The sequence below is a fragment of the Mercenaria mercenaria genome, chromosome 11, assembly GCF_021730395.1.
Source record: "Mercenaria mercenaria strain notata chromosome 11, MADL_Memer_1, whole genome shotgun sequence".
Taxonomy (NCBI): Eukaryota; Metazoa; Mollusca; class Bivalvia; order Venerida; family Veneridae; genus Mercenaria; species Mercenaria mercenaria.
Window position 1 is genome coordinate 57633814 of NC_069371.1, and position 23227 is coordinate 57657040.

The window sequence follows — 23227 nt, forward strand, 5'->3', positions numbered from 1 at the left end:
GTACACTCCCGTATGCGGAACCATTTTCCGCAGTGTTCAAAGCAGACATTTTCCTCCACAATCTGCCATTCTAAGTGGGAACAATAACTGGACAGGAACCCAGATATAACCAGAAAGACCTCAATGGCATGGAAATAACGAAAAAGATTTCAGATGCTCAGAAAGGAACACATCAATTAATATTTTGTTGTTAGGATTTCTCTATAAGCCCGGCAGGATTTTCTATAAGCCCAGCCTCTTATTAAAAGCTTAAATACTTATTACAATGATTAAAAAACAAACAAACCATAATTGTCTTTTATGGACACAGCCATCCTTTATGGAGTGTTTCATCTTTATCCAGTCCTTACTTCTTGAGAGGACTCCTTACTCTTCATTATAAACCTCAGTGTCACATTAATTTAGAAATTGCATCAGTTCAAGATAAAAAGCAGAAATTTCTTCTCACCAATGGTCTCTCAATATTTAATTATAATGGGCAAATGTAAAAGCAAGCACATAGACCTATATGTATTAAATCACCATATTATAGCATATTATGTTTACTTACAACTGTGAGAAGTTTCATCAAAATCTTCATTGTAGAAAAAATCTCTATTCGCAAAAAGCATACCAAAATTGTGATTTTCCTATAGCCGCCTATTTAATATGAAAACTTGTGTAAGGTCCAAATTTTTTCAATCAGTTTAGTACAAACAAACACATAACTATATATCTTTTTTATTTGCTAAATTTCCTAAGTATAATTAAGTTCTTAAAAAAAAATCAGGATAAAAACAAATTCTATATTGTAGAAAAAAAGATCCGAACAGTCAATACGTATAACCTTGAAGTGATTGAATTATAATATTCTCTTAAATAAAGTGCATTGTTCTTCAATGATACATGTTTATGGTATTTTTTTCCGGTGATGAGTTACTACTATGATATAAGTTAAATATCATGCAGTTCCATTGGACTGTATAACTCATAAATAAAATTTGATGAGAGTCTATTCTTAATTCAATCAAGGGTGTTTATGAACAATAATATGGCAAGAATAGGTAAGTTAGTTGCATGTACTAAAACTTTGACAGTTATGACTATTTCATTTTTTATTGTGCATACATTAATCATTAATGTCAACTTTAGAAAGAACTAGAAAGTGTCTGTAGGACACAGGGTGTGCCCCCACTGGTACATTTGTCACAAATAAGGGGCAATAATTCAAATGTTTGCAGTCTTAAGGGTGTAAAACATTTTATAACAAGAGTGCAAGAATGTCACAATATACGCCCATCGCAGAAAATTAGCAAATAGCAGCTGTGTTTGCAAATGGAATCTTAACTTTGTGGTTGTTTAGTAATTATTGTAATTCTTTTGTTTTTCTATGTCCACAAAAAAACTCCTTACCAAGTAGAGATACCTTAAAATACACCTAAAATTTGAAAGTGACATCTATGTTGTACCACAGAAAAGTGATCTTGGTTTTTTCCTACGGTCAATTATAAAAAAGTTACAGTATGGGTTATTTATAGTAACAACTAAGGGAAGTTAATCTTTAAAAAAAAAAAAAAAAAAAATCAAAAATTTTTTTTTAAGTCCACACAAAAATCCTTACCCTGTAGAGATAGGTCAAAAGACACCTCAACATTGGATGTAATATGCATGTTGTACTACAGAAAAGTGGTCTCGATTTTTCCCTACGACTAGTAATGAAAAAGTTGCAATATAAGCTATTTATAGTAACAACAAAGGGAAGTAATTCTAAAGAAGGGACCTGCGCATGACACTTCGTCTCATGATGGTGTACAATTGTGCCAAGTTACATCAAAATCCCTCCATGCATGAAGAAGAAATGCTTCGGACAAAGTCATTCTTGTATCTGACCTTTGGCCTCTAAATGTGGCCTTGACCTTAGACCTAGGGACCTGGTTCTTGCGCAAGACACTCCATCTCGTGGTGGTGAACATTTGTGCCAAGTTATATCAAAATCCCTTCATGCATGAAGAAGAAATGCTCAGGACAAAGTTTTCATTCTTGTATCCTTTGACCTCTGTGACCTTGACCTTAGACCTAGGGACCTGGTTCTTGCGCATGACACTCTGTCTCATGATGGTGAACAATTGTGCCAAGTTACATCAAACTCCCTCCATGCATGAAGAAGATATGCTCCGGACAAAGTCATTCTTGAATTTGACCTTTGATCTCTAAGTGTGACCTTGACCTTAGACCTAGGGACCTGGTTCTTGCGCATGACACTCAGTCTTATGATGGTGAACAACTGTGCCAAGTTTCATCAAAATCCCTCCATGCATGAAGAAGATATGCTCCGGACAAAGTCACTGACAAGCCTGAGACAATTGTCTCCTTTGCACTATACCCTTCGCTAGCCAAGACATTCCTTTTTAAAAGGAACTTTTATCCCTGTTCGTTTCTCCCTTAGCTGAGTGCTACCACATCCTGTAGAAAAACTGTCTGAAACAGGGTAGAATGCTGTAAAATTGCAATACCATTATAGCAAACCTAAGCAGTTATTTGTTGCAACAAAATAACCATTGAAAAAGCTGCAACAAAACTGATGAAAAATCTTGCAGGAATATAAGAGCTTGGCATGGACAAGGGATGACAAAGGTGTAAAGAATGCTACTCAATATATGACAATCTATCACATTCTAGCCATAAAATAAAGTTATAATGCATAATTTGTATTTTGAAAGATACTACCTTTGACAGATTCTGTGTCAACTTTTATACCTGTCTCAAAATAAAACAAACTAAATGTTGATGATGTCAGCCCATTATCTGTTGAGATATTGCCTCAATGGTGAAAACCATGCAACCAGTTAAAAGTCAAAGTAAGAACACATGACATTTGAACCCTTAAGTGTGACTGAGATAGGGACCGATGTCTCTGTTTCAATGAGGTAATTATCTCTACCAACTAAAAACTTGGCCAAGAAAAACCAGAAACATAAACAATTTTCATAAATTTTGGACAAATCCGTTGTTACAACTTCATCTGCCGACAAAAACAGGAGTCAACAGTCAGGCAAAACGAAAATCAAAAGCACAAAAAGCTTTCTAGTACAAGTCAGAAAGTTTCATGAGTTCGCATGGGCAGTCTTTCTCTGTTAATTGTTCCACTGCCCAGCGGACAAGACTTAAATTCAAACTTGCATACAAGCAAGTGTTGGCAGTAGAGGTGCGCGGTATTACCGGTATACCGGTAACCGTGGTACCATCTTCCCGTGGTACGATACCGCGGTACCATCGGGGAATACCGATATTTTATCAACATTATCCCTACCTCTGTTTATTTTTAATTTACATTGTCTATGTAGCCTTACGTAACAGCATTTGACACCATGCATGATTTTCCGATTTATATCTCTGGAATTCCCATGCTACTATTATTAGTTTCCAAAAATAACCACCCAATGGTGCAATTGAACATGTATGATCGACCGCGTGATCCCCAATCAAAACCTTCGAAAACCTCCAGATTATTCCGTATAGATGGATGACGTCATGGGCGCACTTGTTTTTACTTCGAGTCTGATAAGGCCTAAAAAAATGTTGTGGTTCTGGTAACATTGCCAAAATTGCTAGGTAGGGTAGATCGGTTTTTAATTTTTTTTTTTTAATTTTTAAATTATTTTTTTTAGGTAAAGTGATTCATTTTTGAAAACCATTATATCTTGTAGTTTTTACTCAGTTTCAACTTAAATCCTAAGGTTTACAATGTATATTTGCTTTAAATGTTGGTGTGTCTTCTTCATTAGTCATTAGTTTAAATGAAACACTGACACTCCTGTGCGATAGTGTTGCATATTATAAAAAATACACTTACCTTTGACAAAAATAATAACTCCATGTATAAACATCGGACATTGAATAAAAATCAATTGCAAACAAAGCTATCCGTCAAAAAATGTTTACCCCACCCACTTGAAACAAACCTGCGTTCGTAGACATGCCGGACCGAACTACTAAAATTTACCGGACCGAACATTAAATATGAAATAAACAGGAATCTTGATTCCTATTATCAGTATGCAGCTGTTGATAGATTTTTCTTGTATCCAGTCTATTCTACATTGCTTTGGATTAAAAAATCCCGAAAAATAATTATTTTGAAAAGTGTCCCAAAAATATGGAAACAATATTCATCATTCAACACACCTGTGTTTAAAGCGAAAAAAAAAACATTAACAATTATCGGTAATTATTCTGTTGATAAACTAAGTAATTGGCCTTGTTTTCTCATCATCAATTAAAACCCCCTCAAAGAGCCAAAAGAAGTGTGTCGGAATCATTGCATCTGAAGTGGAGATCAAAGCGGTATAGTTGCCCGAGATTGTCATGGCATTACGTCATGTTTTCGCGCCATGTGACACATCACTGTCTGATCGTACCGCCTCGGTTCTTTAAATTGCTGAGAAGAAATCAATAAAAAAAAGTTCCTTCTTTAATTTTTTTTTGAAAGCGAATGTGCAATATCCCGTATTAACTGACAGGTAAATGTGTCAAAAGATAATAGTAGATATCCTACCTCTGTGACTATTTTGCCCTCAAGGAACATACCGAAGAATATTCCTCCGGCCAATAATCGATAGCGGTCAGATTTTCTATATAGAAATAAGAAGGGCATGTACACATTTTACTTAATAACAAAATTACTAAAAATAAGAAACCTTAGGTGCAAACATATTACCAAAGTTCAACATTTGATTCATCACAAGGTTTTTTTAAATTAAATTTTATCTTAATTTTTGATTCGTTCTTCGCATGAAGTTTGATGCCATCATTTCGTCATATTTTCCCTTCTTTGTTTCCATATAAAATCTCCATACATGCGTTTCTTCAAAGCATTTTTTTGTATAAAACCATTGATATGAAAGCTTAGGTGCAAGAACTTTCCTACTCTCATTGAATTTATCTTTTGAATGATATTTATTTCATTTTTGTGAAATAAAAATTTGATTCGTTCTCAGACGGTTTATTTCCACTAATTTCGAAGAAAAATTAACTTCAGCGCGAAGTTGTTGTTTTAGCGTCATAAGCAGACGATATTATAGTATGCCGCGTGAACATGCGGTATTGTGATCAAAAGGTTAAAGTAATGATTTAATCATTTAATGTAATTTTACTTCGCGAGTAATTCATTTTGTGTGAATATCACAAAAACAATATAAGATAAATATTGCATTTTAATATTTCGGTTCTAAAAAGAAAGAGATGCGCATTTCTTCTTATGTTGTTGTTCTCACCTTATTTCATATACATTTAAATATCAAGTGTCAATTATGCCAATTATGTCAATTAAACATTAAAAGAGATAGCTTTCCTATCGACCCTTGGATCACAAATGCAAACTGTCGTAAAAAAGTAAAATACAGAATTTTTTGTATATATTTTACTTAATAAATTTGAGTAAATAAATTTCAAGGTCCGCCTTGATCTAATTAAAGCTGGAAAATATGTCCGGAGCATTTTTTTGTGTACAAGAATGTTTTTGCAATGTAAATAATATCTGCATTTAAAACAGAATTGAATTTTACTTCAGTAACTTAATGATATATTTTTGTTTTCGTGAACATTTTACCTGGTTTCATGATCTTTTCAGTTATCATAAATGTCGTCGTGATTAACTTACTTTCATAATTTATTGTACATGTTCAATTCAAGGTAATTTTACATGAAACAAATTTCTATATAGAAGTAATAAAATGTTGTATGCATCACGCATAAATCCTTTTTATTGGACCTGTAATAAAACTTGCCAATTACCTCTAAATAAGGAACGTTAAAACAACACAGACGTTTATAATACTGATAAGGCTATAATTGCGTTTTGAATTTAACACGGGTATTTGTTTTGTAATTACAAGGTAAAATTATAATGCGATTTTAATCTTTTGCATATTTTTTATTTTGCAAACAGTTTTCATATATTGGTGGAATATGTGTAGTTATATTAACCCTTAGCCTGCTATATTTCTACAATGAACTGGTTCGTCATTTAATTTGGGCAATACCATTTATTATTTAAAGGGGTGTTCACTGAAAATTTACTGACTGAATAGCGAACAGTGCAGACCATGATCAGACTGCACGGATGTGCAGGCTGATCTTGGTCTGCACTGGTCGCAAAGGCAGAATCATTTGCCGCCAGCAGGCTAAAGGTTAAAATGAATAATGTCTGCCTGAATACAGCAAAATACCTGTACCACGCTGATTGCCACTATCTTTTTTTTTTTTTAAATTTTACAAAAATACCATAATTTTCGATTCATTAAACTTCCTATTTTGTCTATATGTTAAGAATTACTGAATTGATATACGTGTGATGTTCAACCATTTCAGATTAAAATAATTCAAAACCTACACCTGTGTAATTATAAATTGTAAACAGCTGTTTAAAAAAAAAAAAAAAAAAAAATAACTTACGTTTGTATTTTTGTGACATAAGAATGGACGTGGTAGTGGCAGCAGGTATAATACATATCAATCAGACAATTTTAAAATATATTCGTCAAGTTTATTAGAATTTTGTGACTTCCCTGTTTGATATTTGTCTTTGTTTTCCTTTTTTTTTTGGACAAGAATGTGTTATGGCCGTAAAAGTTATAAAATCGGATAAAACATGGTTCGATCTTCTTTTTTTTTTGTTGGGTGTGTGGGGGGTGGGGGGTGGGGGCGCCAAGTTTATTAGTATTTTGTGACTTCCCTGTTTGATGTTTGTCTTTGTTTTCCTTTTTTTTTGGACAAGAATGTGTTATGGCCGTAAAAGTTATAAAATCGGATAAAACATGGTTCGATCTTTTTTTTTGTTGGGTGTGGGGGGGGGGGGGGGGGGGGGGGGGGGGGGGGGGTGGGGGGGGGGGGGGGGGGGGGGGGGCGGTGGTATCTAGGTCTTTTTACACATATTATACTTAAAGACAGCGTTATTTAAAACAATGTAAAATCAGATCATATTTCTTAAATATATATGTCAGATTTTATTTTTCAACGACAGCATATTTTATAGATGGGAGACGCCGTAAAAGTATCAATGCTAGTGCTATATAAATATAAAAGGATGTGTCTATGGGTACGAACCTCCTTTTTTCTACAGATTAAGGGTCATTTACATTTCAGATTTGGTTGAAAATGAAAAAAATAAATAAATAAAAGACTTCATCGATATTTGCCTTTAACTTGAACCTAAATGGTTTACAGATAGAAATGTTCAGCCGATTTGTTACATTGTTTTTCGAAAACATGTTAAAATATAGATTCTTCTTATATAAGAATATGTATGAAAATAATTTTATATGAAAATATGGTTTTTATTGCTGATAGATATGGTCTATTGATATAAAAATTAATTTAATTATTATAAAATAACATGTTAAAAATGCTATGGTTCAGAAAATTACATATTAAACATTCATTTGATAAAAATGACTTCTTTTATTTCTAATGAAAATCCCTTTTCCATAATTTGTAACTCCAGTGATAATTCAAGCTTGTTTAATTATCTTATGAAAAACCTTCTCTTTTATTACACTTGATATTGAAATAAACATCCAGGTGACAATACCCGGAGGCAGTAGATATCGACATCGCAATACCGGTCACCTGTTACCAATATATGTTACCAATACCAAATAGCTGTTGTCTCCCCTGATATCGATTTTTCTGCAATATCGGTCATGAGGTCAATTCTTCCTCATGTTTACATTATTGTGAGAAGAATATCTTACATAGTGTCGTGTCAAAAAATAACTGTACAAAGATTCATTTAATTCTTATTAAAACCACGACATCATACTGCTTTATTTTAAAACCACATTTCTATCTACGTCCACGAGGTCACGTAACCTATTCTTACGGAAATCTGCTAGCCAAAGATCGTTTTACTCCATGTATTTAAATTGCTGCCGCTTTTTCATTATTTAAGATTTTTTAATTCTGTTTTTTGTACTTTCTGGTCAAAAGTCTGAATTGTATGACCATAGTATGTATTATTTATTTACTTTTAGAAATAAAGAAATAATTAAGATCGCGCTGTTTGAAATTTTACAAATAATTATATGAAAAATCGATGGTTTTTATAGAATTTTGCCTACATTTCTGTCGATATCTTATTAAAATCGTTATAGAATTCAAACTGTATTACTTCTCAAGCGGTGATGAAAATTTGAAGCGATTATATTAAAGAATGAATGCACTACGCGCGTTTTTCGTGTACGTGCCGATATTTAAAACAAAAGTAACGGCGATGTAAATGAGATATTACGATAGGTCGCACGTGCTCGTGGAATGGAAAATTACCGGCATGACCGTATTGATATCTTTGCGATTCGCGGGTAAATTCCACGAAATTCAGGTTATTTTTCTGGATGTAATTTCTGAATTTGGTAAGTTACGACGTAAAAACCACTCGCCCGATCGGCCGAGTATGCCGGATGGTCGGACCAACCTCGACTCGTAAAACGGCGGTCCGCGTCAAAATCTTCCGGTCTTGTCCGTCGGACCGACGAATTTCGCGATGTCTGGCGTCGAAAAAAACAGCAAGGTCGGAACCTTTTGCTAGGTAGGGTCTGGTGACCCGAACCACAACATTTTTTAGGCCTAAATTCGGCGAGTCCCGACTTGTTTAAATGATGATAGTTTAAAATATCCCAGTATGTATTTGCACGTATTAAAAAAGAAATAAATAGTATGGAAAATGTTCAGTCGAAATTTATTATTTTTTGTTTGAAAACGATCTGATGAAGCCTTCATAAACGTTACTGGTTTATCAAACGGGTGCACGAATCGAACTTCAAACAAGCGCGACCTATATATATGTGACCCAGTGCTTCCCTAGATACAATATGGCGTCTTCCGACGAATACACGCTGGTAAAAAATACTAAGGGTCATTAATCTAACTAGTCATTAGTCAAGTTAATATTCCAGTGTTTTTCTTCTTCTTTAATTCTAGTCAAGTAACTAGTCTTCGTTGTTGCTCATAATAAATGAAGTATTTCTGAGAGTTTTTCAATATTTTTATGACCACTACCATAGCTGTAAGTCTTACGATAAATATGGTGGTATACCGTGGTATATACCGCGGTAATTAGGAAAAAAACGTGGTATACCGCGGTATTTTTTTCAAGGCGGTACCCAGCCCTAGTTGGCAGCTTATTTTTTGTCACAGTTACAGTAATACACTTTGTTACTACCGTAGATTATTGTCCCAAATAAAGAATTATCACCAGTTTCATGCAAGTTTTAAAGTTGAAAATCCGGGTTAGTAAATTTTGACTGCTGGCAAGTAGATTTTTATTGAGATTTCCACACCTCTGGGTCTATCATTTTAATTTTAATTACATTTTAATTTCTTAATGCTTGCTACCGGAAGACTAGTCAGGAATCTGTAGACTATCTGTTAAAAAAACTTTCTGCTGGAAGGATAAATGAATTATTCTAATTCTACACTGCCTACTTTTAAAGCTTGCTGCTGGAAGAATAAAGGTAAAGTTCTGACTGCCTATTCTAAAAGTTTGATACTGAGATACTAAGTTTCAACACAACTTTTCTTCCTTTTATTACATTATGCCTTTATATAGTTGCCTTGAAGAACTCAGCTTTTCATATCTAAGTTCTCACTATAAATTCTTCTTTAGTCTATTCTATGTTGGCAATCAGACACCTAAGAAGCTCAAATGATGAAATGAACCACTAAGAAATATCACTAATCAATCCCTAAAACAGCACATGTGTGAAGAGAAGTAATAAATCTGGTTACAAGCATGAAAAAGTCTTTCTTGTCAAAATAGGTATAAAATATCATGCATAATACATGTAAGATCTTTTCATCTTTCAAACACTTAGAACCATAATGAACTGGAAGTAGGTTTATATGCTTGTCTGGTGGGCAAGTATAGACAGAGAGCTACATTTTAACAGAGACTTAACTTACTACCAGGGAAATGAAAATACAAGAGTTATAAAATCAGTCACAGCAATGTTCACTATTATTAGCAATAATAAACTCATCATGGATATCAAACAATCTACAGTAGTTAATCAAGACAGTTTATTTAGAAGAATTTATAATGTTTTTTATTTTATTTTGTTGGGTTTAACGTCACACCGACATAATTATAGGTCATATGGCGACTTTCCAGCTTTGATGGTGGAGGAAGACCCCAGGGGCCCCTTCTTGCATTATTTCATCACGAGTGGGTACCTGGGTAGAACCATCGACATTCCGTAAGCCAGCTGGATGGCTTCCTCACATGAAGAATTCAACGCCCTGAGTGAGGCTTGAACCCACATCGATGAGGGGTAAGTGATTTGATGTCAGTGACCGTAACCACTCGGCCAGTGTGGGGAATCACGTGACTTACAAAGGCAGATTACACGGAAAAATGGCCGATAATTTCTCCGATTCGTCAGGAAAATCAAGGTATTTCTATTGATAAACATTTGTTTTAGATGTTCTAATATGTCCTATCATATGCCCCTTACCTTCCGATTTCCTGTGGTACCTTTCTTTTGTTCCATTCACCTATATTTTCCGAGAACACTTGGGAAGTTTGAATACATTCGCAGTTTTTGGGATGACGGTATCCACGGACCGACATTATTTTGTTCAGAAAATACTAATTACTGAAGTAAACGACAGTACAATGACATTAAAACTTAACAAAGTATCCAGTCCATCATAAACATGTAACGGACTGGCAAAATCAAAGCTACCAAAAAGAGAATGTCGAAATATACGAAATGGCGCTGAACACGGACATAGTCTTCTAGGGCGCTGTGCACGTACAAGGCCAATGATTCAATCTTATATTATAGAAATACTTATATTGCCACGAGGCTTCTGTGTTTAAAAGTGTTTTACACATTTATAATGTCAAAGGTTGAATCGCATTTTCTGAAAAACAAGATCTACGAAAGTTCATGCACTTAAGCAGACATGCTCTATATTTGTCCGCATAATTTAATTCTGAACGTGCATGAAAGAACATGCAAATGAAAATAAAAAGAAAACCTTTTTACAACGTCTTTATAGGTGGTCTGCAATTTTTCCCATTTAATTACATAAACGCAGTATTTAGAGTAATATCAATGGCAACACATACTTACATAGTGTTATATAACGTCTCGGAGACACATATAGACACTTTAGACATATGACTACACATTTTCTTCAAATATGAGAAAAAAAAAACACGAAAGTGCCAAAAAAATGCAATTAGAATACGAGGGTGAAAAGGATGATGGATGTTACATAATTATTTTCCCTAGTTTGTGTAAATTCATATGAAAGTCATGTTTTTATTTACATATTTTCAGTATGTTTGTTGGCGGTAGGAAGAAAACCTTCATATTAGAGCTACCAGTATTACACAGATTCGAAGAATTTTTTCATCTGGCTCAAAAGATGTTATACAGAATCCTATCACCACGTTTCGTCGGTCCTAGAGGGAAGTTATTGTGCGACTATCAAGACAGGAAAAAAATAATTCGGCAAGCAAGAAAATATTTGAATCAACAAAGAATTTAGTACAAAGAAATAGACACGTAAAAGGAGAAATAATAAAGGGTACTGTTGTTTGTATTGAGCAGAATATAGCGACACATGGCCATACGGAAGAGGGTAGCAACTTCATGACAATGTTAAACATATTTGCGCAAGATGGTGAAATTCAAAAGGAGCTTTTGGGCAATGCACAGTATAATTTAAACAACAACAACAACAACAAAATCTGACAATACACATATAGAGATCTAATTCAAAATACGCATCTCCTGACATTCAAAATGAGATAATGAGAGTTTGCTTTAATCAAATATGAGAAAAACTGTAAGCGGACTGTATAAATGTTGACGATGCAACTAACAAATCAACCAAGAAACACCTCTCGCTATGCATTAGGATTAGGCCGACTAGTGATAAATGTGCCTCTGTAAAGACTTCCTATATGATTTATTGACTGCAAATCTATCAAAGGTGTTAAAGTTAATCGCAATATCCTGGATTTCTTGTAAGAAGCTGATCTAGGTATTCTAAAGTTAAGAGCGCAATGCTATGATGGGACATTAAACATAAAAATACCGTGGTGTGCAAACACTTATAAAAGAAAGAGCTACGGACGCAACTGATATACATTGCAAAGCTCATTGTTTGAATTTAGACTTAGTACACAGTTCTAAAATCCCATGTGTCAAAACCTTGATGTCAACTGTGCAAGATATAAACTTTCTGTTCGATTACTCAGCTGAATGATTGGTAGCGTTTACCGAGGAACTGGCAAGGGACACAGTTCCAAGGGAGGAATTGGAACAACGCATAAAAATGCGAATCCTTTCTGAGTCTCTGTGGTCAAGTCGGGCCTTCTGCATAATCAAGAGCACGTTTCCAGTGATAATCCATGCTCGGAAAATATTGCATGAAGATGGAAATGAGAAGGCAGACTAGTATCTTGCTGCAGTTCTTAGATTTGACTTTGTCATTTCTCTTGTTGAATCTGAAAATGTGTTGAGTATCATCGTAGCGCTAAAGAGCCTTTTTTCAGAAGGAAGATATGGACTTACTAAATGCCGTTACAGAGATAAAGATACAAGTTTTCTCGACTGAGCGGAATGACTCTGCAGTGTGGCTTGCCCGATACAAAAATGCAATGCGTATAATCAGAGACTTCGGCACTAAAACATCTAAATCAAGGCGTGTTGGAAGGTAAATGCACACAGACAACCATGATGCAGAATCTGTCTTGGATTACTTTGAGTTTATGGTATCAATGTATTTTTTGACCATTTTGTCTAGAAATGGCAACTCACATTCTACAAAATGAAGTCCGTTTTGCTGCCAAAATCTACTGAAAACAAGTCAGAAGTGCCAGTGCCTATTTACACCGCATATTCACCAGATCTTCATGGCACATTTCAGATATTTAAAAATGAGGTAACAAGGTAGAAACTACACTTGAATATTGCCAGTCAGAAACCACAGACTTCAGACCACTCTTATACACCCCTCCGTGTGTAAACACTATTCTGTTTGTGCTTCTGACTATGCCTCCAACATCTGCATTTTGCGAACGCTCATTCAGTAAAATGAAAGCATTCAAAAACTACTTTCGTTCAACAATGACAAGTGATAGAATGTTTTACTAGCTCTATACACATTTAAAAGGATGTTTGCAAAGATGTAGACCACGTCTTAAATGCTTTCTCTTCAAGAAAATGCTGAATATGGACTTTTTCTGACCCAATGCCAGCTCTTTACGATTCTATAAATTAGACCTTTTCCCTCTATATCAGACAAAAGTTACCGAATAATTATTATTAAATGCGAACAACATATTGTAGCGGTCGTTAGAAATGACTAATAAATAACTGAACCCAATGGTGAAATTTGAATAGCTAAAAGTCAAGATAATTATTGTTATGCATGGTGTAGTATTTTTAACTGAGGGAAATCAAATGTAAAACTCTAGTTTCTTAAAAGTGTAGTCCAAGATGTTTTTTCAAATATAAAAGAGTTGTGGAAATGGTCGCTGAATTAAATAGAGGCAAATAAAAACCAGGTCAGTTCTGCCTATTTTGCATTGTTATTTCTCAGTGCCTCTAAGTCGTTCTTAGTCGTTCTTCGGGAAACTGTGAGTGAAATAGGTCAGTACCGGCTTCTGACCACAGTTTCAAATTCTGGAAAAAAGTCAGAATAAATTTATAAAATAAATTGCCAATTATATGTTACTGGAGAGGTACTCAGATGTGCCCAGAATGTATCACATGGTATTTGAATACCAAACAATTTTCCGGGGAGCATGTCACCGAACTCCTAGATTATGTGCCAACACATGTATGGCGAGAAAGGAATACCCCTGCAAAGGAAAATAAATCTGACAAATCAGTTTCCTTATTCATTACTCGAAGGCGTAGTAGATTCACTTTATATGATAACTAGTGTTGTGTATTCAAATGTTTTCCAGTAAATTCTTTTACACAGCTATGACTGAGAGAGTAAATCAGGGTTTTCTGCCAATATTCTCTGCTGTGTTTAAACAATACAATCATATTTTGTGCTTTTATCTACCCAAAGACTTTTGAATCTTTGTGAATTCCGAAAGAATATTGTTTGACATCGGTGCGTGAAACAAAAGTGAAGTAAAAAGCTTTAAAGCTGAGACGCCACAATGTTATTTATTACGAAAAACAATCATATAGTGTGTTGTAAATACAGAAGCCTCGCGGCAACTTTAGTATTTCTTTAATATAAAATAGAATAGTTGCTCCTGTACGTGCACAGCACCTTCGAAGACTATGTACGTGTTCAGCGCCATTTCGTAGATTTCGACATTCTCTTTTTGGCAGCATTGCTTTTTGCCAGTTCTTTACATGTTTAGGCTGAACAGGGTATTTGGTTAACTTTTCATGTAATTGTACAGCCATTTACTTCAGTAATTTGTATTTTCTGGACAAAACTTTATCCGTCCGTGGATAGCGTCATTCCAAAACTTGCGAATGTATTCAAACTTCCCAAGTGTTCTCGATAAATATAGGTGAATAGAACAAAGTATGGGTACCGGAGGAAATCAAAAGGTAGGGGGCATATGATAGGATACATTAGAACATCTAAACAAAGGTTGATCAATAGAAATACCTGGATTTTCCTTGCGAATCGGAGAAATTATCGGCCATTTTTCCGTGTAAGCTGTCGTTTTTAGGTCACGTGTTCCCCCACACTGCACTCGGCCACGCAGGCCCCGAATTTATAATGAGAACTTAGGTTAACAAGACAGGCAACAATGTGTGCCCCCTTATTTGTTCACACACAAATTTATTACAACTGATACTTTCATTGGTGGGCCGGTGGTCTAGTGGTTACACGCTTGACTGTCAATCCAGAGGTCCGGGATTCGAATCCCGGTCCACACACTGGGAATTTCTGAGATGCTCTTCAGTGTCTCCCACCTAACTTAGAGGCCTGTACTGGTTCTTCCCAGGAAAGACGGCTTCACGTGTATCAGTGCTATACACCGGGCTCGTTTAAAGAACCAGACTGTCTATTCACAAAGACCTAGGCTAAGTTAATGGGACAAGTCTGTATCTAAAAAGGATTTCTCTCTATCCATTCTTGGGGCTTTATCTCACTCTGTCCGTCTGGTCAGATCGCGCTGTGTCTGTACTAGTAGAGGATGAATTTCGCGCCCTGTGTGGCTGCGTTTGCTATATGTAAAGTGCCTTTGAATGTGTTCATCATGAAAATATAAATTGGTATAATAACAATATAGAAGCTTTTTATATCGCTATTTAACACAAAAACGTTGCATTATCAAAATTTGATATGGAATAATAAATTATATGGTATTCAACAAGGAAATATATTGCTTGGTGATACCATGCAATCATGAATTACTGATTGGAGGAGAAAATAGATAAAGAATAAATAAAAATTTACCTCAATGCTTCTTAGACACAACTGAAATCATCCAAGTTAACACATCCTCGATCTCTTTTCTCTTCAAATCTGAAATAAGTGCAAAAATAAAACAATTAGTAATCAAAGCTAAGGCAATAAAACACCCAACGCTAATTACAACCTGTACTATAAAGTAAATGTCAAACTATTCATTCAAATTTATTTCAAAAATATATTCCCTATTTCTTGTTGAGCAATAAGAAACTTAACTCATTAAATCAGAAACTGGTCGAAGTGAAAATGAAATTTCAGATTACTGCTCAAACAATATCAAGTTTCTAATATACTATATGAAGGATTCTTTGCTGGAAATCTTTTGAGCAGATATACTTTGATTATTCTGACTGTTGGGTTTTCTATATCATAAGTGAATAATTATAAGTGTAATCTCTATCATTTCCATAGAAAAACAACATTACATTCTATTGTTCTGTCACCATCATGTGACTATGGCCAGACCTGAATTACTGCAATGTACATGAACTTGGCTGGTTACATAATAAATGAAAAGAGGTCCAATTAGGCCTATATTGCTCACCTGAAGAGAACCTCGATTCTGACCAGGTTTGGTAAAATCCTTTATTAAGCAGTTCATTAAAAAAAGTTATTTAAAGTTTTTTTCTACATAATGCTTTAACGCCTCAAAAATGCATAACCCTTAGAACGAACTACATGATACAAAGTGGTTTAAGTTTTTTGTTTTTCTTTATTTTATCTCTGGTGACCCTAGAATGGACCAAGTAGAACAATTATAATGGTATTACAGCAGAGGTTGCAAAATGCTGTCGGACTGTCGGATGTGTCCAGTAAATTTTGATCTGGTCCACCCCTATATATCAAGTTCACAAGACCGAGTGTCCGATAAAAATTGCAGGTCAATATGATAAAATAAGAAGAAAGTCCTCCATGAGGTGGGCCGGTGGTCTAGTGGTAACACACTTGACTGTCAATCCAGAAGTCCGGGGATCAAACCCCAGTCCAGGCACTGGAAATTTCTGAGATGCTCTTGAGTGTCTCCCACCTAACTAAGAGGCCCGTACTGGTTCTTCCAGGAAAGATGGCTTTGCATGTATCAGTGTTATACACCAGGCCAATAAAGAACCAGACTGCCTATTTGCAAAGAGCTAGGCTAAGTTAGCCAGACAGGCCTGTATGTAAAAAAAGGATTTCTCTCTATCTGTTCTGGAGGCTTTATCTCTCTCTGTCCCTCTGGTCAGATCGTTCTGTGTCTGTACTAGTAGAGGATGAATTTCGCGCCCTGTGTGGCTGCATTTGCTATATGTAAAGCGCCTTTGAACGTGTTTATCATGAAAAGTCGCTATATAAATCTGGTATAATAATAATAATAATAATTTTGCTGAAGTTTTAACAAAGAAACCTTACTTTAAATACCAGTATCAAATTTATTAAAAAAAATTCAGTCTGGTAAAATATTATCAGGTCCTGTAAAAAACTCATATTTACCAGACTGACTGTCTTGTGAATTTCAGGGTCTTTCTTGAACACTGCATTACAGACCAAGTATGATGAAGATTGATCAAGCAGTTCATGTCATTTACAAGATTTTTGTATTTTAAGCTCTAATGGCCAAGTGCTTCCCATCTGAACTAACTTGGGAGAGGACCGCGCCAAGCCTGATGAAGATCAAGCCAGCATTGACCATTAGAAGAAATCATTTAAAAGCTAACGTTAATTCTAAATGCAAAACTCAGTTCTACAAGTCAGAACAGTTCTAGAACTGTACTAGAGCATTACAGAACAACTCTAGAAGGAGAAGTCATTAAAAACTATTTTCTATCTTTGCCTCTAACGGCCCCTAAAAGGGGACAAGTGCCCCCATTTGATTAAACCTGGGAGAGGACCTTATGATAATGCTACACTGACCCAGTTGTTTAACCTAACCCTGGTAAATTTCTAAAATTTGGGCAGTTCCAATTGTTTATCAAAGGGGTGTTCACTGAACATTTACTGACTGAATAGGGAACAGTGCAGACCATGATCACGTCCGTGCAGGCTGAACTTGGTCTGCACTGGTCGCAAAGGCAGAATCACTTGCCACCAGCAGGCTATTAAGGTTAAAGATATACAAGTATTTCTTTCAGAAATATCCACCATTTTGAAAAATGTTCTGTTTTTTTTCAATTCTTTCTTACAAAATTTATGCCGAAAATAAATTTAAGCTGAATAATCAAAATATTAACCAAACAGCTTCTACTTGTTGCAAAAATAAATACTGTCACCCTTTTTCTAGCCGGCATTTGACCTGAATTTATGTAAGATGTACAATGGGGTAGAGAACGGTCTTTTCATATATCTATTTAAGTATATCAGTTTTGTTTTTGATATTTTTCTGACTAATATATATAATGAAATAGCATATTTTACTGTGCCAATAATTATCCTCCATCTTTAGTAAAGTTTTTAGTACAGATCATCTTCACATGAAGAATGTTCGACTAAAAGCTTGAAGCATATTGTATTCAGATAAGATTGTGCATCTTAGCAACTTTGAATCCATTCCTTCAGAAAAAATTTCTTCCTTTATGGTCATCAGCACATCAAGCTACCCCAGGAGACAGCGCGCTCAACTATTTTGATGCTGGATAGTGAACAAGAGCTACCCCTGGAGACAGCGCGCTCAACTATTTTGATGCTGGATAGTGAACAAGAGCTACCCCAGGAGACAGCGCGCTCAACTATTTTGATGCTGGATAGTGAACAAGAGCTACCCCAGGAGACAGCGCGCTCAACTATTTTGATGCTGGATAGTGAACAAGAGCTACCCCTGGAGACAGCGCGCTCAACTATTTTGATGCTGGATAGTGAACAAGAGCTACCCCAGGAGACAGCGTGCTCAACTATTTTGATGCTGGATAGTGAACAAGAGCTACCCCTGGAGACAGCGCGCTCAACTATTTTGATGCTGGATAGTGAACAAGAGCTACCCCAGGAGACAGCGCGCTCAACTATTTTGATGCTGGATAGTGAACAACAGCTACCCCAGGAGATTATTGATGTTGGCTAGTGAAAAAGGGCACATCTAAGGAAGCTGGAGATTATCAGTACGCATGACAGAACAGGCACCTAATCTTCTCTACTGCAGTATAACATAATGAACTGATATCTGTCAATGATGTATAAACAATATTGTACTATATATACAATATGTTAACACTTGGATTAAAATCTGCATATATAAAATCCTACAGTTTTCATATAGATTTCTTTTTGCCTATCATATAAGATATTTATAGTAACAACAAAGGGAAATGTGGCCTCAAGTGTGTTAACAAGCTTTTCCTTCGATTTGACCGTGTGACCTAGTTTTTGATCCTATATGACCCAGTTTCCAACTTGGCCTAGAAATCATCAAGATAAACATTCTGACCAAATTTCATGAAGACAGGGTCATAAATGTGGCGTCTAGGTTGTTAACGAAGCTTTTCCTTTGATCTGACCTGATGACCTAGTTCTGAAACCCGACATGACCCAGTTTCGATCCAGGCCCAGAGATCATCAAGTTTCATGAAGATAGGGTCATAAATGTGGCGTCTAGGTTGTTAACAAGCTTTTACTTTGATCTGACCTGATGACCTAGTTTTGAAACCCGACATGACCCAGTTTCGATCCAGGCCCAGAGATCATCAAGATAATCATTTTGTGCAAGTTTGTATCAAATCAAAGCATAAATGAAACCTCTATATCTAGCCGGTTTTCAAAAGCAACCAAGATCTTATTGTGACTTAAGTTGTGTGTAAGTATGGTTAAAATCAAATATAAAATGTCACTTCTATCATGTTCACCCCTGTGAAAAAGGTTCATGAACTTCATGAATTTATTCATGAATTTGTAAGAATTCATGAACTACAAGGAAAAGTTCACTAACTTAAATTCATGAAGTCTCAAGTTCAAGAATATTACTTTCATTTCATGAAGTGTAAATGTAGTTCATGAAAATTTCAGAAAATCCATTAAATAATTTAAGAAATTCATGAACTTGAAAATACGATGGTAAAATTCGACAACAACACGTGAATATTGATCTTTTATCAACGTTTCGGCGCTTACGCCTTCATCAGGATAAATACATAATAAAACAACGGACGTGACGTCATGAAGTAAACGTTACGTTGAATGGCGGAAAAACGTATACTGTTTTTTTAAAATATTACATAAATTAATGTGAATAACAGATAGCAAGTTTAGTACATTACGGATATAAAAATACAGGATTTCCTATAGCAGTATATATAAAAAACCATAAATAGGAAAAAATGCAATAGTACTAAACAAACACATATACATGTAAAATTCATTACACATTAAACAATGTTTTTGAATTAAGTCCATCAGGATTGAGTGTTTTTAACTTATGAATCCAGAATGTTTCCTTGCATAACCAGTTAATTTGATTATTTACCACATCAATAGGCATAAATGTGAAGTCATCAATACTATGGTCATCTTGATTAAAATGACCAGCAACCAACGTGGAATATGCAGGATCTGTAAAATTAGATATGTCAAATTTATGGCTATTCATACGCCGTGAAACCTGTTGCATAGTCTGCCCAACATATTGCATATTGCATCTTTTACACGTTATTAAGTATACAACATCTTTAGATTGACAGTTTGTATCATATCGTAAAGAAAATGTTTCTCCTGTAACTTGAAAATGAAATTCAGATAATGATTGAAATTGTGATTCAGAAACTACGGGGTTATGACCCTGTAAAAATGTTGTAGAACTTGTATTAAGTTCTTGTCAATGAACATTCAAGAACTTCTGAAGAACTTAAAGAACTGTTCTTGAACCAGCATAACAGTTCTTAGACTGTGATTCTAAGAACCAAAATTGTTCATGAACACAGGTTGATTAAAAGTACTAAAATTCAAAACCTTTTTCTAGTTCAGTGTAACCAGTTCTTGAACCCATATGTGAGTTTCTGAACTGTTCATTTATTAAACATAAAACTTATGTTTATTACCTTTTGAAATAATTGAATAAGTTCATGAACTTTTCATGAATGTTCATGAACATTAAATTCATAATGTCACATGATCAGTTTCCATTGTTTTGTTGCATGCTGGGACATTTTTTGCACATGTGATTCAGCAATTTTTGAGAAGTTTGTGCAGCAAATAAGAAGGAAATAATTATCATACTACAGTTAGGAATGGTTTAAAAGGAACATGAGTATACTGAAAATCAAATAAGTAATTATGGTGTTGTCATAAATCGTTCATTTAAAAAAATAACATCCTTTTAAAATGTCACAAGTTTTCACGACCCTGAAGCAAAGCTAGAATCTAAATTTCAATCTTGAGATTAAAGTAAATTATACATTGTTTAACTTAATGTTTTGTATTTTATACAGCAATTGTTTACTTCTTATTATGCTCCCAATCCCACTCTAGTTTACTGTTTTACCCAACATGTCATTTGTCGAGGGTAGAAAATGTCTTTGTCACAGTGACTCAGCAGAGACTAAAACAAGAGGACCATGATGGTCCTGAATCGCTCACCTCTTCCCACATGACCCAGTTTTGAGTATGAAGTCGTTTTTTCTATTATTTGACATAGTGACCTAGTTTTTGAGCTCATGTGACCCAGTTTTGAACCTGACCTAGATATTATCAAGATAAAAATTCTGACCAATTTTCATGAAGATCCATTGAAAAATATGGTCTCTAGAGAGGTCAAAAGATTTTAATAATTTTAGACCTACTGACCTAGTTTTTGACCGCAATTGACCCAGTTTCAAACTTGACCTAGATATCATCAAGATGAACATTCAGACCAACTTTCATACAGATCCCATGAAAAGTATGGCCTCTAGAGAGGTCACAAGGTTTTTTAATTATTTGACCTACTGACCTAGTTTTTTATGGCACGTGACCCAGTTTCAAACTTGGCCTAGATATCATCAAGGTGAACATTCTGACCAATTTTTATGGAGATCCATTCACAAGTATGGTCTCTAGAGAGGTCACAAGGTTTTTCTATTTTTAGACCTAATGACCTAGTTTTTGACCGCACATGACCCTGTTTCGAACTTGACCTAGATATCATCAAGATGAACATTCAGACAATTTTCATACAGATCCCTTGAAAAATATGGCCTTTAGAGAGGTCACGAGGTTTTTCTATTATTTGACCTACTGACCTAGTTTTTGGTGGCACGTGACCCACTTTCAAACTTGACCTAGATATCATCAAGATGAACATTCAGACCAATTTTCATACAGATCCCATGAAAAATATGGCCTCTAGAGAGGTCACAAGGTTTTTCTATTATTTGACCTACTGACCTAGTTTTTGACCGCACGTGACCCAATTTCGAACTTCACCTAGATATCATCAAGGTGAACATTCGGACCAATTTTCATGAAGATCTCATGAAATATATGGCCTCTAGAGAGGTCACAAGGTTTTTCTATTTTTAGACCTACTGACCTAGTTTTTGATCGCACATGACCCAGTTTCGAACTTGACCTAGATATCGTCAAGATGAACATTCAGACCAATTTTCATACAGATCCCATGAAAAATATGGCCTCTAGAGAGGTCACAAGGTTTTTCTATTACTTGACCTACTGACCTAGTTTTTGATGGCACGTGACCCAGTTTCGAACTTGACCTAGATATTATCAAGGTGAACGTTCTGACCAATTTTCATGAAGATCTTGTGAAATATATTGCCTCTAGAGAGGTCACAAGGTTTTTCTATTTTTAGACCTACTGACCTAGTTTTTGATGGCACGTGACCCAGTTTCGAACTTGACCTAGATATCATCAAGATGAACATTCTGACCAAGTTTCATGAAGATCTTTTAAATATATGGCCTCTAGAGAGGTCAAAAGGTTTTTCTATTTTTAACCTACTGACCTAGTTTTTGATGGCACGTGACCCAGTTTCGAACTTGACCTAGATATCATCAAGATGAACATTCTGACCAACTTTCATAAAGATCCCATGAAAAATGTGACCTCTAGAGTGGTCACAAGCAAAAGTTTACGGACGGACGCACGCACGGACGCACACACGGACGACGGACGACGGACACCGCGCGATCACAAAAGCTCACCTTGTCACTTTGTGACAGTTGAGCTAAAAAAACTGTCTCTGGCCAAGCTAACTGAAAACACTTTGACCTACACGATTTTTTCTTGTATCAAGCTCTACCGAAATTGTTAAAAGAATTCCATTACATGCAGACCTCTCAGGTTTCATTATAGTGTTACACTCCTATCAGGTTTCCTTGACTAGTTCATGAATTTGTTCATGAATAAGTTCATGAACTCCCCCCCCACCCCCCTTTTCTTTTTTTTACAAAAATAGTTCATGAATAAATATTCATGAAAATCAAAATTTATGTTTCATGACTTTCAATATTCATGAATTTGTTCATGAATTAAAATTCATGAATAAATATTCATGAGAATCAAAATTTATGTTTCATGAATTTCAGTATGCATGAACTTGTTCATGTATTATCTTTAATTCATGAACTTATTCAACATGAAACATAAATTTTGATTCTCATGAATATTTATTCATGAACTATTTCATGAATAAATTCATGAACTTCATGAACCTTTTTCACAGGGGCACACTTCTTGGTAAAAATTACCCAATTCTGGCTCTTTCAGGGGTCAATCAGGGATTCAGGGGCAGTAACTCCGGAACCTATGATTGCATCATGGAATCCAAGATTTATTGTTGTTGAAGATATTTTGCTAGTTTGTATCAAATCAAACTATAACTAG

General features: G+C 35.2%; 1 long non-coding RNA gene across 1 annotated transcript in view; it reads right to left on the reverse strand.

Annotated features, from left to right (window-relative positions):
* Positions 1-23227, reverse strand: part of LOC128546600 (uncharacterized) — an 83630-nt gene that overhangs the window by 18671 nt on the left and 41732 nt on the right. The window contains exon 2 of the long non-coding RNA XR_008366058.1: positions 15433-15501. This is a non-coding gene — a long non-coding RNA (uncharacterized LOC128546600). The remainder of the gene's footprint in view (positions 1-15432; positions 15502-23227) is intronic.